Genomic DNA, 11,084 nt, shown 5'->3' on the forward strand with positions numbered 1-11,084 from the left:
GTGTGTGTGTATGTGAGTGAATTGATTTGTTTTTTTTTTGTTTTTGTTTTTTTTTTTAGCTCCCACCAATAAGTGAGAACATGTGGTATTTCTTTTTCTCTGCCTGACTCATTTCATTTAATATTATTCTTTCAAGGTCCATCCATGTTGTTGCAAATGGCAGTATTTCATTTGTTTTTATAGCTGAGTAGTATTCCATTGTGTAGATATACCACATTTTCCGTATCCACTCATCCGATGATGGACATTTGGGTTGCTTCCAGCTCTTGGCTATTGTGAAGAGTGCTGCAATGAACATTGGGAAACAGGTATACCTTCGACTTGATGTTTTCCATTCCTTTGGGTATATTCCCAGTAGTGGGATAGCTGGATCATATGGTAAATCTATCTTCAGCTGTTTGAGGAACCTCCAAACCATTTTCCATAGGGGTTGCACCATTTTGCATTCCCACCAACAAGGTAAGGGGATCTTAACCCTTGACTTGGTGTTGTCAGCACCACGCTCACCCAGTGAGCAAACCGGCCATCCCTATATGGGATCCGAACCCGTGGCCTTGGTGTTATCAGCACCACACTCTCCCGAGTGAGCCACAGGCCGGCCCCGTGATTTGTTTTCTTAAATGAAAAGAAGATACGCTTTTCTTCTGCAGCTACTTTACAGATTTATCTCTAATCTTCATAGCATGCAGTAGGCAATGCAGCTGGAGGGCCTGAGAATCTGAGGGTGGAGGGATAACATGCTCAAGGCCACAAAGCTGGTAAAATGGCAGCACCAAGATTCAAACCCAAGCCTGTTTACCCTGAAACTCTTGCTCTTTCATCAATATTTCACTTCCTCCGAGTGGGTGGAGATATTTTAAGGCAGGGAAGTGCCTCTCACATTAAATTTAAACAACATTAGTGTGAAGAGCAAGTGTGGGACCAGGGCTCCTCCCTTGAATGCAAAGAAGGAAAAGAATCTGAATCCTAGGAGCTTCCAGTCATCAGCTGAGACTCTGGGGTAGCAGAAGTAGAACTAGGAGGAGTAGGCAGCAGGAAGGGTCCAGCAGTTCATGACATTCCACCTGATGAGCCTCACCCCACCAGGTAGCCGAGTTCTGATGAACCTACTCTGTGCCAGGGACCTGGAGTCGTGGAAACTAATAAATTCTGATCCTACAAGATCAGAAATATCAGCCCCTCAGAAATTATGTCCAGTCTCCTCATTGTACAGAAAAGGAAACAGGCCCAGAGAAGAGCAGAAATTTGCCAGAGGGTCACACAGCAGTGAGAGGCAGAATTTAGGGCCTCTGCCTTATTGGGATTTGCTTCTCTGTAATTCATGCCATGGTAAAAGTTACTGACAGAAGATGCTTTCCCAAAAGCAAGCTTTTAAGAGAAAAGAGCATATGGAGGAAGAAGTAGACAGAGAGGGAGGAATAGGAGCCTGGAATCTCAGGGACAACTCTGGCCTACTGTCCAGTTTTCTCAGGAGCAGTCTGTGTTTGGAGATTTAAGAGGTTAAGTGGGAAAACAGACTCTTGTGTTTTTGGAAGGGTCCTCCTACTAGCAGAAATGAGATTTGCCCCTCTTCTACTCAAAAACACAGTTTTCTCACTTAGAACTTGTTTGATGTAGAATATTCCAATGTGAAAGAATCTTTGGGCCTGTAAAAGAGATGGCACAGTTCAATTCTGTGGGAGCTGGTGCTGCAAGTCAGAAGACCCGGTTCTAGCCCCAACTCTGCCACTGTCATTCTAAGTGACCGTGGCAAGCCCCTCCTGCTCTGGACTTCAGTTTTTAGTAGTCTCATCTTTGAAGTGGAACATATGTATCCAACCATCTGTAAGGAGTCTTTCCAGTTCAATCAGTATAGTTACACCTCTCTAGGCCCTAAACTTTTCATATTGCCTAGCTACAGGAAGCTCCACACTGACTGAAATCCAGGGGTCATGATGGCCAGATTGCATGCTGTGTCATACACAGTTCTGTAGTTGACTTAATCTTGTCTAACTACAGACATTCGCTAACTAGATTGACCTCTTTCATCTGGAGAAGACTGAAGCCTTTCAAACATGGTTTTATTATGCAAATCACCCTGACACCTACTTTGGGTTCTGAGTCTCAGTTTCTTTACCTGGCAGATCACAGCTATGCACAGGGAGGTACGATATGGAGGCTGGACCTTTCGGAGCCTCAACTCCCTCATCTCTAAAATCTGTAAAGTCATCTGTAAAATAAAAAAATCTTCAAAATACCCACATCACTGCGTTGCTGTGAGGCTTAAATAAGAAAACACATCTTACAGTGTCTAGGAGAGTATTTGGCACATATTTCAAATTCATCAATTTATAGTTGTCCCTCTCCATTGCCATTACCTTAGGCCTAGTCTTGCCAGGATTTCTGAAACAGCCTGCTCTTTCATATCTTGCCTCTACAATTCCATTCCCTCTCAGTAGCCAAACTGATATTTTAAGCATAAATTCTATTATATCCCTCCCCTGACTGAAAACCTTCCAAGACTTCCTATTGTCCCTGAAATAAAATCCCAAATCCTTATCATGGCTACAAGTCCTTTGTGATCTGACTTTTGACTGTTTCTCTCTGGCCTTATCTCTTATCACTCACCCTTTGCTCAGACCATTTCAGCCACACTGGCTGACTCTCAGTTCCTCAGGCTGTTCCCACACCAAGCCATTGTACATGCTGTTCCCTGGCTAACTATGGTGTGGCTTCCAGGTTTCAACTTACATGTCACTTCCCCAAAAAGACTTTTCTGGACCCTCCTGAATTATCTCTCAAAGATTTTCCTGCCTCCATTATTCTCTCTCTTAACAATCCCATAATATTCCAGGACTTAAATAATTTATAATAATATATTCATTTGTGTTTACTTAATCCTTTACATCCTTTCCCCAAAATAAGCACTTTATTTTTTATTTTTATTTTTATTTTTTAAAGATGACCGGTAAGGGATCTTAACCCTTGACTTGGTGTTGTCAGCACCACGCTCCCCCAGTGAGCAAACCGGCCATCCCTATATGGGATCCGAACCCGTGGCCTTGGTGTTATCAGCACCACACTGTCCCAAGTGAGCCACAGGCCGGCCCAAAATAAGCACTTTAAATGTAGGGACTAAGTCTGCTTTACACACCTCTATCCCTAGTACTTAGCACAATCCTGAAGATGTAGTCCCTAGGGAATATTTATTAAATAAACGAAGAGTGGATGCTTAGTTTGTTTTCTTTCTTCTTTTTCTCTTTCCTTCACTTTTTATATTATTACCAGACACACCTAATGAAATACTTCACAGCTAACAAAAAGATTGTTTCACGTATCATGAGCCATTCATTTATCTTAAGAGCTAAAAGTATGAACTTTAGAAACTGAGATCTGAGTTCAAATCCTCTGACACTTCTGTTTTATGACCCAGGACAGGTTCCTTAAACTTTCTGAGATTTAGCTTCTTGTTAAATAGGGAGTTCAGCATCAACCTCAAAAGATTGTTATGAAGATTAAATGAGAATGTACATGAAGCACTTAGAGTGCCAACATGTAAGTGCTCATAAATTTTTGTTATTAATGACTCACTGAATACTCTTATGTCTGTGGTACCATACGTTTGTGCCATGGAAGACAACTAAATTTTGTGTCAGCATACCTGGGTCCCAGTCTTGGAATTGGCTCCATGAATTTGGGCACTCTGCCTCCTTAAGCCTCATTTTTCTCATCTGTAAGATAGGTTTACTAATGCCTTCCCTACCACCATACAGGGCCATTACAGGGATGGTGTTTGTACTAAGGCCTTATAAATTGTAAAGGGCTGTATGTAAAAGTAAAGGTCTATTATTATTAATCCTTGGTTCACTGCCCCAGGAGACTCTGGGTAAATAAGGCTGAAGTAATGTTCAAGTGATTGAGGCCAAGGAGAGGGCTTTGGACGGGAGGCCAAGTTCAAGTCTGACTCTCTCTCATGGGGCCCTGCTTCTGTTTAATCCCTGATTGAAGAAAGAAGCCTGAGTATCTCTTCAATGCCTCAGGGAGGAGAGTGTAAAGAGAGGAGAGAAAAGTAAAAAATAAGACATGGCTTGTTTGCATGCCCTACTGCTGTCTGTCCAGATAAGGAAAAGAACCTGGCAGGTCTCTTTTTGCGTCCTAATCCTCTTGGCTTCTACTTCCCTCCAGGGCAGGTACCCAGCCTTGATAGAAGGGCTTTTTATTAGCCAATCTGATGACAACTGTTTCACACATCTCCACTGCCCACCCTCACTCTGGCATGTCATGGGAAGCACATATTCTTGGATAATCAGGGAGACACTGTTAAAATGTAAAAGAATAGCACATGATTCAAATGTGGACCATTCATCCATTCACTTGCTTGTGACCTTGGGCAGGGCTGAGCTTCAAGCTCCCAACATGTAAAATGGTAAAAGATGCTGTCCCTTCTAGCCAGTGGTATGCTGGTTAATGTTTACTACTGACTCTCCAAGTGTAGTTCTGACATGAATATTGGCTAATATTTTAGTTTAACAAGTAAGGCAAAAGTGAAACAATGAAGACATCTATTAGAACTTCACTCCTCTGTCAATGATATGAGTGACTTCTTTGCTGAATCATATAATAGTTTTCAAATACTGGGAAACTATTTCCTCAATTTTTTTCATGCTTTTCACAATGTAACAGCTGCAGACACACAATTTTAAGTTTAATATGCATTATTAACATTTGCTCTATCACTTTAAGTCTAGACAATTAACAAAACAAGCCTTGATATTTAACACTCACCAATTTCAGTGGTATAAATACTCATGCGCCACAATGACAGGCCACATATACAATGATGGTCCCATAAAATTATTTTTACTTTATCTTTTCTATGTTTAGATATGTTTATATACATAAATACTTACCATTGAGTTACAATAACTTACAGTATTCAGTACAGTAACATACTGTACAGGCTGGTAACCTAGGAGCAATAGGCTATACCATATAGCCTAGGTGTGTAGTAGGCTACCCCATCTAAGTTTGTGTAAGTACATTCTATGGTGTTCACACAATTACATAATCGCTAATGATGTATTTCTTAGAATGTATCCCTGTTGTTAAGTGTTGCGTGACTGTATTCTACCATGGCTAATTTCACAAAGATTTTAAATTTTGATGAAGTTATTTTTTCTTTGGTTGCTTGTACTTTTGGTGTTATATCAAAGAAACCATTGTCTAATCCATGTTAACAAAGACTTACACCTATGTTTTCTTTTAAGAATTCTATAGTTTTCTATAGTCTTTGATCCATTGAGTTAATTTTTTTATGTGGTTTGAGGTAGGGTCCAACTTCATTCTTTTGCATGTGGATATCTGTAGAGGATTCATAAAGCAAATGTACTTCACAGGGCCTGGTTTTCCAAAGCCTTGCTGTTTCAAATATTGACCTTGCAAAGGACAAGAAATTTTCCTCAGACTATAAAGTCTCTGGTGTAAGATAAAGAAGTCTAACACAGCAAGGCTGCTGGCTCAAAGACAGACAAGTTACTGATTGAGATGTAAAGATACTGAGAAATTGCTGTAAGAAGGGAATGTTTGCTAAGATCAAGCTTTTGTTAAGGGATCACTTAATTGCCTTAATGGAATGTCATCTGACTTGTTTCACTGAAAGTTACCAGCCTATATTGTTAAACTATAACCCCACCTATGTTCTCTTCCTGTAACTTCCTGGTCTGGAAAATAAATGCAGGAAGAGAACCCCAAGTCCGGGTTAATTTCCCAAGGAAGGGATGCCTCTTGCTTGAGGGTTCTGGGGAAGTTAACCACTTCGGGGCTTCTCACTGCTCAGAAGAGATGGGCTTTGAGTAATCCTCTGTGGCTCCGTCACCCAGTGGAAGTGGGGTGACAAATCCCTGGGAGGCAAAGCAACAAAATGGTGCCCCATGTGAGGAAGTTCTCCACGGATCAGAGACTGACCTGCCAAGCATTGGAGAGGAAAAGGACGTCCAATTCATCCTGGCAAGGGAGTCCCTAATAAGGAAGATGTAGCCCAGTAAGGGAATCACAGGTGACTTTCAATTAGCGATTGCACACCTGTGGCAGGTCAAAGTTAGGTCTTTTCAACCCCAGAGATATTTTTTCCTTCTCTTTACTTTTAAAATATGGATAATTCATTAACAAAAGGGGAGACTGAACATACATTACAACTCCAATGTCTCCTTAAAGCAGCAGGCTGTAAGTAACTGAATGGCAGGTTGTAAAACTGTTAATGGATATTAAACAACCAAGTCCTTGATACCTCAAGGAAGGGAGCCTTAACATAAAAATGTGGGAATTGGTCCTATCCAAAACCTTAACAAAAACTAGACATGTTTATGTCACCAAAAAAGGATAAAACTTAATCTTTGCCAGTGACTGAGAAAACTTTAAAATGGACAATCTAAAGTAAAGGAAGTTAATATTTCTTTACAATGTTGGTATTGTTTGAGCATGTTTTTCTTTCTTATCTGCACAATGCTTCTCTCCTCTCTTAAAAGCAGTGGTTCTTTTCTTAACTGCGTGTGCTACTCTTTTTCACTGAAGACTCTGGGGTTTTATGAAGAAAAGCAGCTATGGTGCTAACTGGACCCCTTTTGGGTCTACTGCTCTTCTCCTAAAAACCTCAAGAGTCAAATGGTTTCATCTCTCATTGGTGGCTCAGCTCTTGAGCTCAGTAACCCATTTGAGAAACAAAAACTAACCTAAAATCTACCTGTTTAACTAAATGGTCTCAAATTTTCTGGCATCCACTTGGTTATCTTAAACAGACTTCTAAATTCTCTTCTAGTCTCATCTATGTATTTCTTCACAAAATACTATGGTAAAATTCTATGCTATTTTCTTAAAGAGAGTCTTCTCTGCATCTTCTTCTTCTTCTTTTTTTTTTTTTTTTAAAAAGATGACCGGTAAGGGGATCTCAACCCTTGGCTTGGTGTTGTCAGCACCATGCTCAGCCAGTGAGCAAACCGGCCATCCCTACATGGGATCCGAACCAGTGGCCTTGGTGTTATCAGCACCGCACTCTACCAAGTGAGCCACGGGCCGGCCTTCTCTGCATCTTCTTGAAAAGGCTTGCATAACTTTGCTTTACAATGTAAATTTGTTATCTTGCTTTCTTTAAGGCAAGGTGAGGCCTCACCAATAAGTCTTTTGGAAATAACACAATCTAAACCTGACTGTCCTTTCACTAGTGAGCTTTTTATTTACATCTTGAACAAAACCTGTAAGATCCTTGTTCTTTTATGTCTGCATATATGTGTCTGTAAGCTGTATGTTATGTCTATATGTTCATGTCTGTTTGTGTAATTGTGTTATGTGCAAGGTACCAAATTGGCTTAAAATTAATGTGCACTCATTAAATAAATAAGTATACTTTTCAAGTTCATGTGACTTATTTTTTTTTTTTTTAAAAGATGACCGGTAAGGGGATCTCAACCCTTGACTTGGTTTTGTCAGCACCACGCTCACCCAGTGAGCAAACCGGCCATCCCTATATGGGATCCGAACCCGTGGCCTTGGTGTTATCAGCACTGCACTCTCCTGAGCGAGCCACAGGCCGGCCAAAGTTCATGTGACTTAAATCTTCTAAAGTTTTGATAAATATATTTTCAAAATTTGATTCAAACCTTTTACGTAAGGGCTGGCCCGTGGCTCACTCGGGAGAGTGTGGTGCTGATAACACCAAGGCCCCGGGTTCGGATCCCTTATACGGATGGCCGGTTAGCTCACTGGGTGAGTGTGGTGCTGACAACACCAGGTCAAGGGTTAAGATCCCCTTACCGGTCATTTAAAAAAAAAAAAAAAAACTTTTACCTAAATTTGTCTCTAGGTCAATATGTCTCCTTGTTATCTCAGCTCTGCCTCCTGGCCATGCTTGGAGAAACAACATCTTTTATGTATATACCACCCTCTGTCTTAAGCTCCACATGGCTCCAAATGCCACGTGGAAACCTGGGACCTGAAATGGCTAGTGAAAAGAGACCTATGCCCAATATTGCATAGGCCCTAGATAACATTAACTGATAACGGTATAGATCTAATACACCAGGTTTTTGGCTGGGAAACCATAAATATGTATTTGGTAAATATAGCTAAAACTCAAACTGGGCTTTGTATAATTTGCTCTGATAAATGGATGCCTATTTACTAACCTGAATGTATAAAAATGTTCTTATCAGCACACATCATTGCCTGGGTTTACTAATCAAACAGGATTACTAGAGATCTTTTCACTTAACTGCTCTTAATACAAAGTTGTAAAAGATTTTCTTTGTCCTTTAGATAACTGGTTTTAAAAAAAGTTATTTCATGATAATTTCTTGCGCTCTCTGCTTTTGAAACCCTCTGTTACTTTGGTTTTACTTTTTGTAATAATTTGTGATTTTATTCAACTAAGTGTTTTAAGCCTTTTGTTATTTAACAAAGCTTTCCAGCACGAAATTCTGAAAGTTTAAAATAACTTTGAGAAATTCCAAGGGCCCTGGAGTTTCTCAAAAGATATATAAAAAATGTACCAAAACTAATTGGCTTAATTAATAAATTAGACTATATGAAAAAACATTGTCAATACTAAAGGTGTTATGGATATGTGTTCCAAAATCTTGTAAGATTCTTAAATATTTGTGTCTTGATATAAATGCTACCCGCCATAACCTTGGTTTAATTATATTTTAAAATGTTATGTCTTCAAATATTTCATGAAAAAACTCTGATAGGTACAGTTTCCCGACAAACTTTGAGTTCATAGCTTTAAACTAAAGTTCCAAAATTTTAATGAAGAAACTGGTGGGTTTGTGAAATTGTTCACAAAGGTAAAGACAACGAAAGTTAATTAGTGAACTAATTAAAAAAATATATGTGTTTTTACAATTTTAAAACACTGCTGGTTCTCCTAATGTTTTCCAAATGTAAGAAAACTCTCTCTCTCTCTCTCTCTTAAGCTATCTATAACTAACAACAGTTTTGGTAAAATATCATTTAGAACAGAGATAAAAGCATTTGTTTTCTCCCTTTTTGATCCCCCCCAAATTTAATAACTTTAAGTATCCTTATGATTATTATGGCTATTTTTATAAGTTCAATGAAAATCAACTCTCTCTCTCTTTATAACAGGATATAATTTAAAACTTTGGATACAAGATAGCACTAAGTTAACCACTTCGGGGCTTCTCACTGCTCAGAAGAGATGGGTTTTGAGTAATCCTTTGCAGCTCTGTCACCCAGGGGAAGTACGGTGACAAATCCGTGGGAAGCAAGCAACAGATATCCAGTTGCCCACCACCATTGCTTGAAAAGACTATTCTTCCCCCATGGAATAGTATAGTACCCTGTAATTGAAAACATTTAATTTGGAACATTTTAAAGATTGAGGATTAAAGTATTTATTTCTTTGTAAAAAAATATTAACAGTAATTTGAACAGTGTTTGCTTTCTTTTTGAATAATTTGTAATATGAGCAACCAAATTTTCTTTTCTTTTTTTAAAGATGACTGGTAATGGGATCTTAACCCTTGTCTTGGTGTTGTCAGCACCATGCTCTCCCAAGTGAGCTAACCGGCCATCCCTATATAGGGATCCGAACCCTTGGCCCTGTTGTTATCAGCACCACACTCTCCCAAGTGAGCCACGGGACTGCCCCAGCAACCAACTTTTTTATGCTTGAAATATGGTCCTACTTCTTTCTAAATTTAGCTCTCCTTCCAACATTTTATTCTTTGCACTTTCACTGATGTTAAATATCTCCAAGAATCCTTTAATGGGAAGTTTTCTGGTGGTATTACTTTCTCTTGGACATCATCCTTTTGGTCACAACCACCTTCTTCATTTATATTAGTAAGTCTGCATTCACTAAATTCCTCTGGCTGCATATCTATAGCCTTTCAAACAGTGTCAAAATGGCCATGCTCAACTGTTTCTTCTATAATTTCATTTACATTCAATTCAAGTTTCATTTCCAGCCTTATCACTTTTTTGTTTCTTGGCTTCTCTTGATTATCTTGATCTTATTTATTTATTTATTTATTTTTCCGTGTCCGGCAACGGATCGCAACCCTCAGTGTCGCCCCCGTACTGGACCGGGGACCGGCAACGGGATCACACCCCTCGGTGTTGCTCCCGCGCCTTGCTCAGCCAGTGAGCGGGAACCGGTCTGCACGTGGGATCCAAACCCTCGGCGGGAGCGCCGCCGCACTTCCCAAGCGGCGCACTATCCAGTGCGCCACTGGGCCGGCCCTTATTTATTTTTTTGGCAATTCCCTTTTTTTTTTTTTTTTTAAAGATGACCAGTAAGGGGATCTTAACCCTTGATTTGGTGTTGTCAGCACCACGCTCAGCCAGTGAGCGAACCAGCCATCCCTATATGGGATCTGAACCCGTGGCCTTGGTGTTATCAGCACCGCACTCTCCCGAGTGAGCCACGGGCCGGCCCCAGCAATTCCCTTTTTTGATTATTCATTTTTGTAAAATGTCATGTGGGTTTTATTACTAGTAGAAAAGGAGGCAACACAATATATGCTTTGCTGTCTATGCAAGAACCCAATAACATATGTGCAGTGACCAATCACTGACAGTCTTTAAAAGAAGTGGTGTGATTGAACTCTGATCATAATGTTCATCTGTTATTGACCTAGTGATCTTTGGACTGAAGAGCTAGAACCAGAGTTTGTACTTTGTGCAATTACTTACTGTTAATACACTGTGATAGATAAAATTTAAGTTGTGTTGTTGGGGTCTGATGTTATTTAACTAAACTGTGGTAACTAAAATTCATGCATTTCAGAACTGTGAAAAGCTGGGGCTTCCTGTATTTATTATCTTTGTTTTAAGTATTGTTCATTTATTTATTTAATTGTAAGTTTAACTTTTAAAAATAGCCATGTTTAATAATTGGCTCACAAAGTCTCTCCAAATTTAACATCAGCTCTCATGATCCAAAATGAGCTGGTGCTAGCCCATCATCATTAATTTCACCTCACACATTCCTCGGTTTTATGAATCCTTCCTTCCTTCAGCCAAAGCACATATACACATAAATACATCAAGCACATATACACATAAATACATTCAAAACCAAGCAAATC

This window comes from Galeopterus variegatus, unplaced genomic scaffold (assembly GCF_000696425.1).
Source record: "Galeopterus variegatus unplaced genomic scaffold, G_variegatus-3.0.2 Scaffold6, whole genome shotgun sequence".
Classification (NCBI taxonomy): Eukaryota; Metazoa; Chordata; class Mammalia; order Dermoptera; family Cynocephalidae; genus Galeopterus; species Galeopterus variegatus.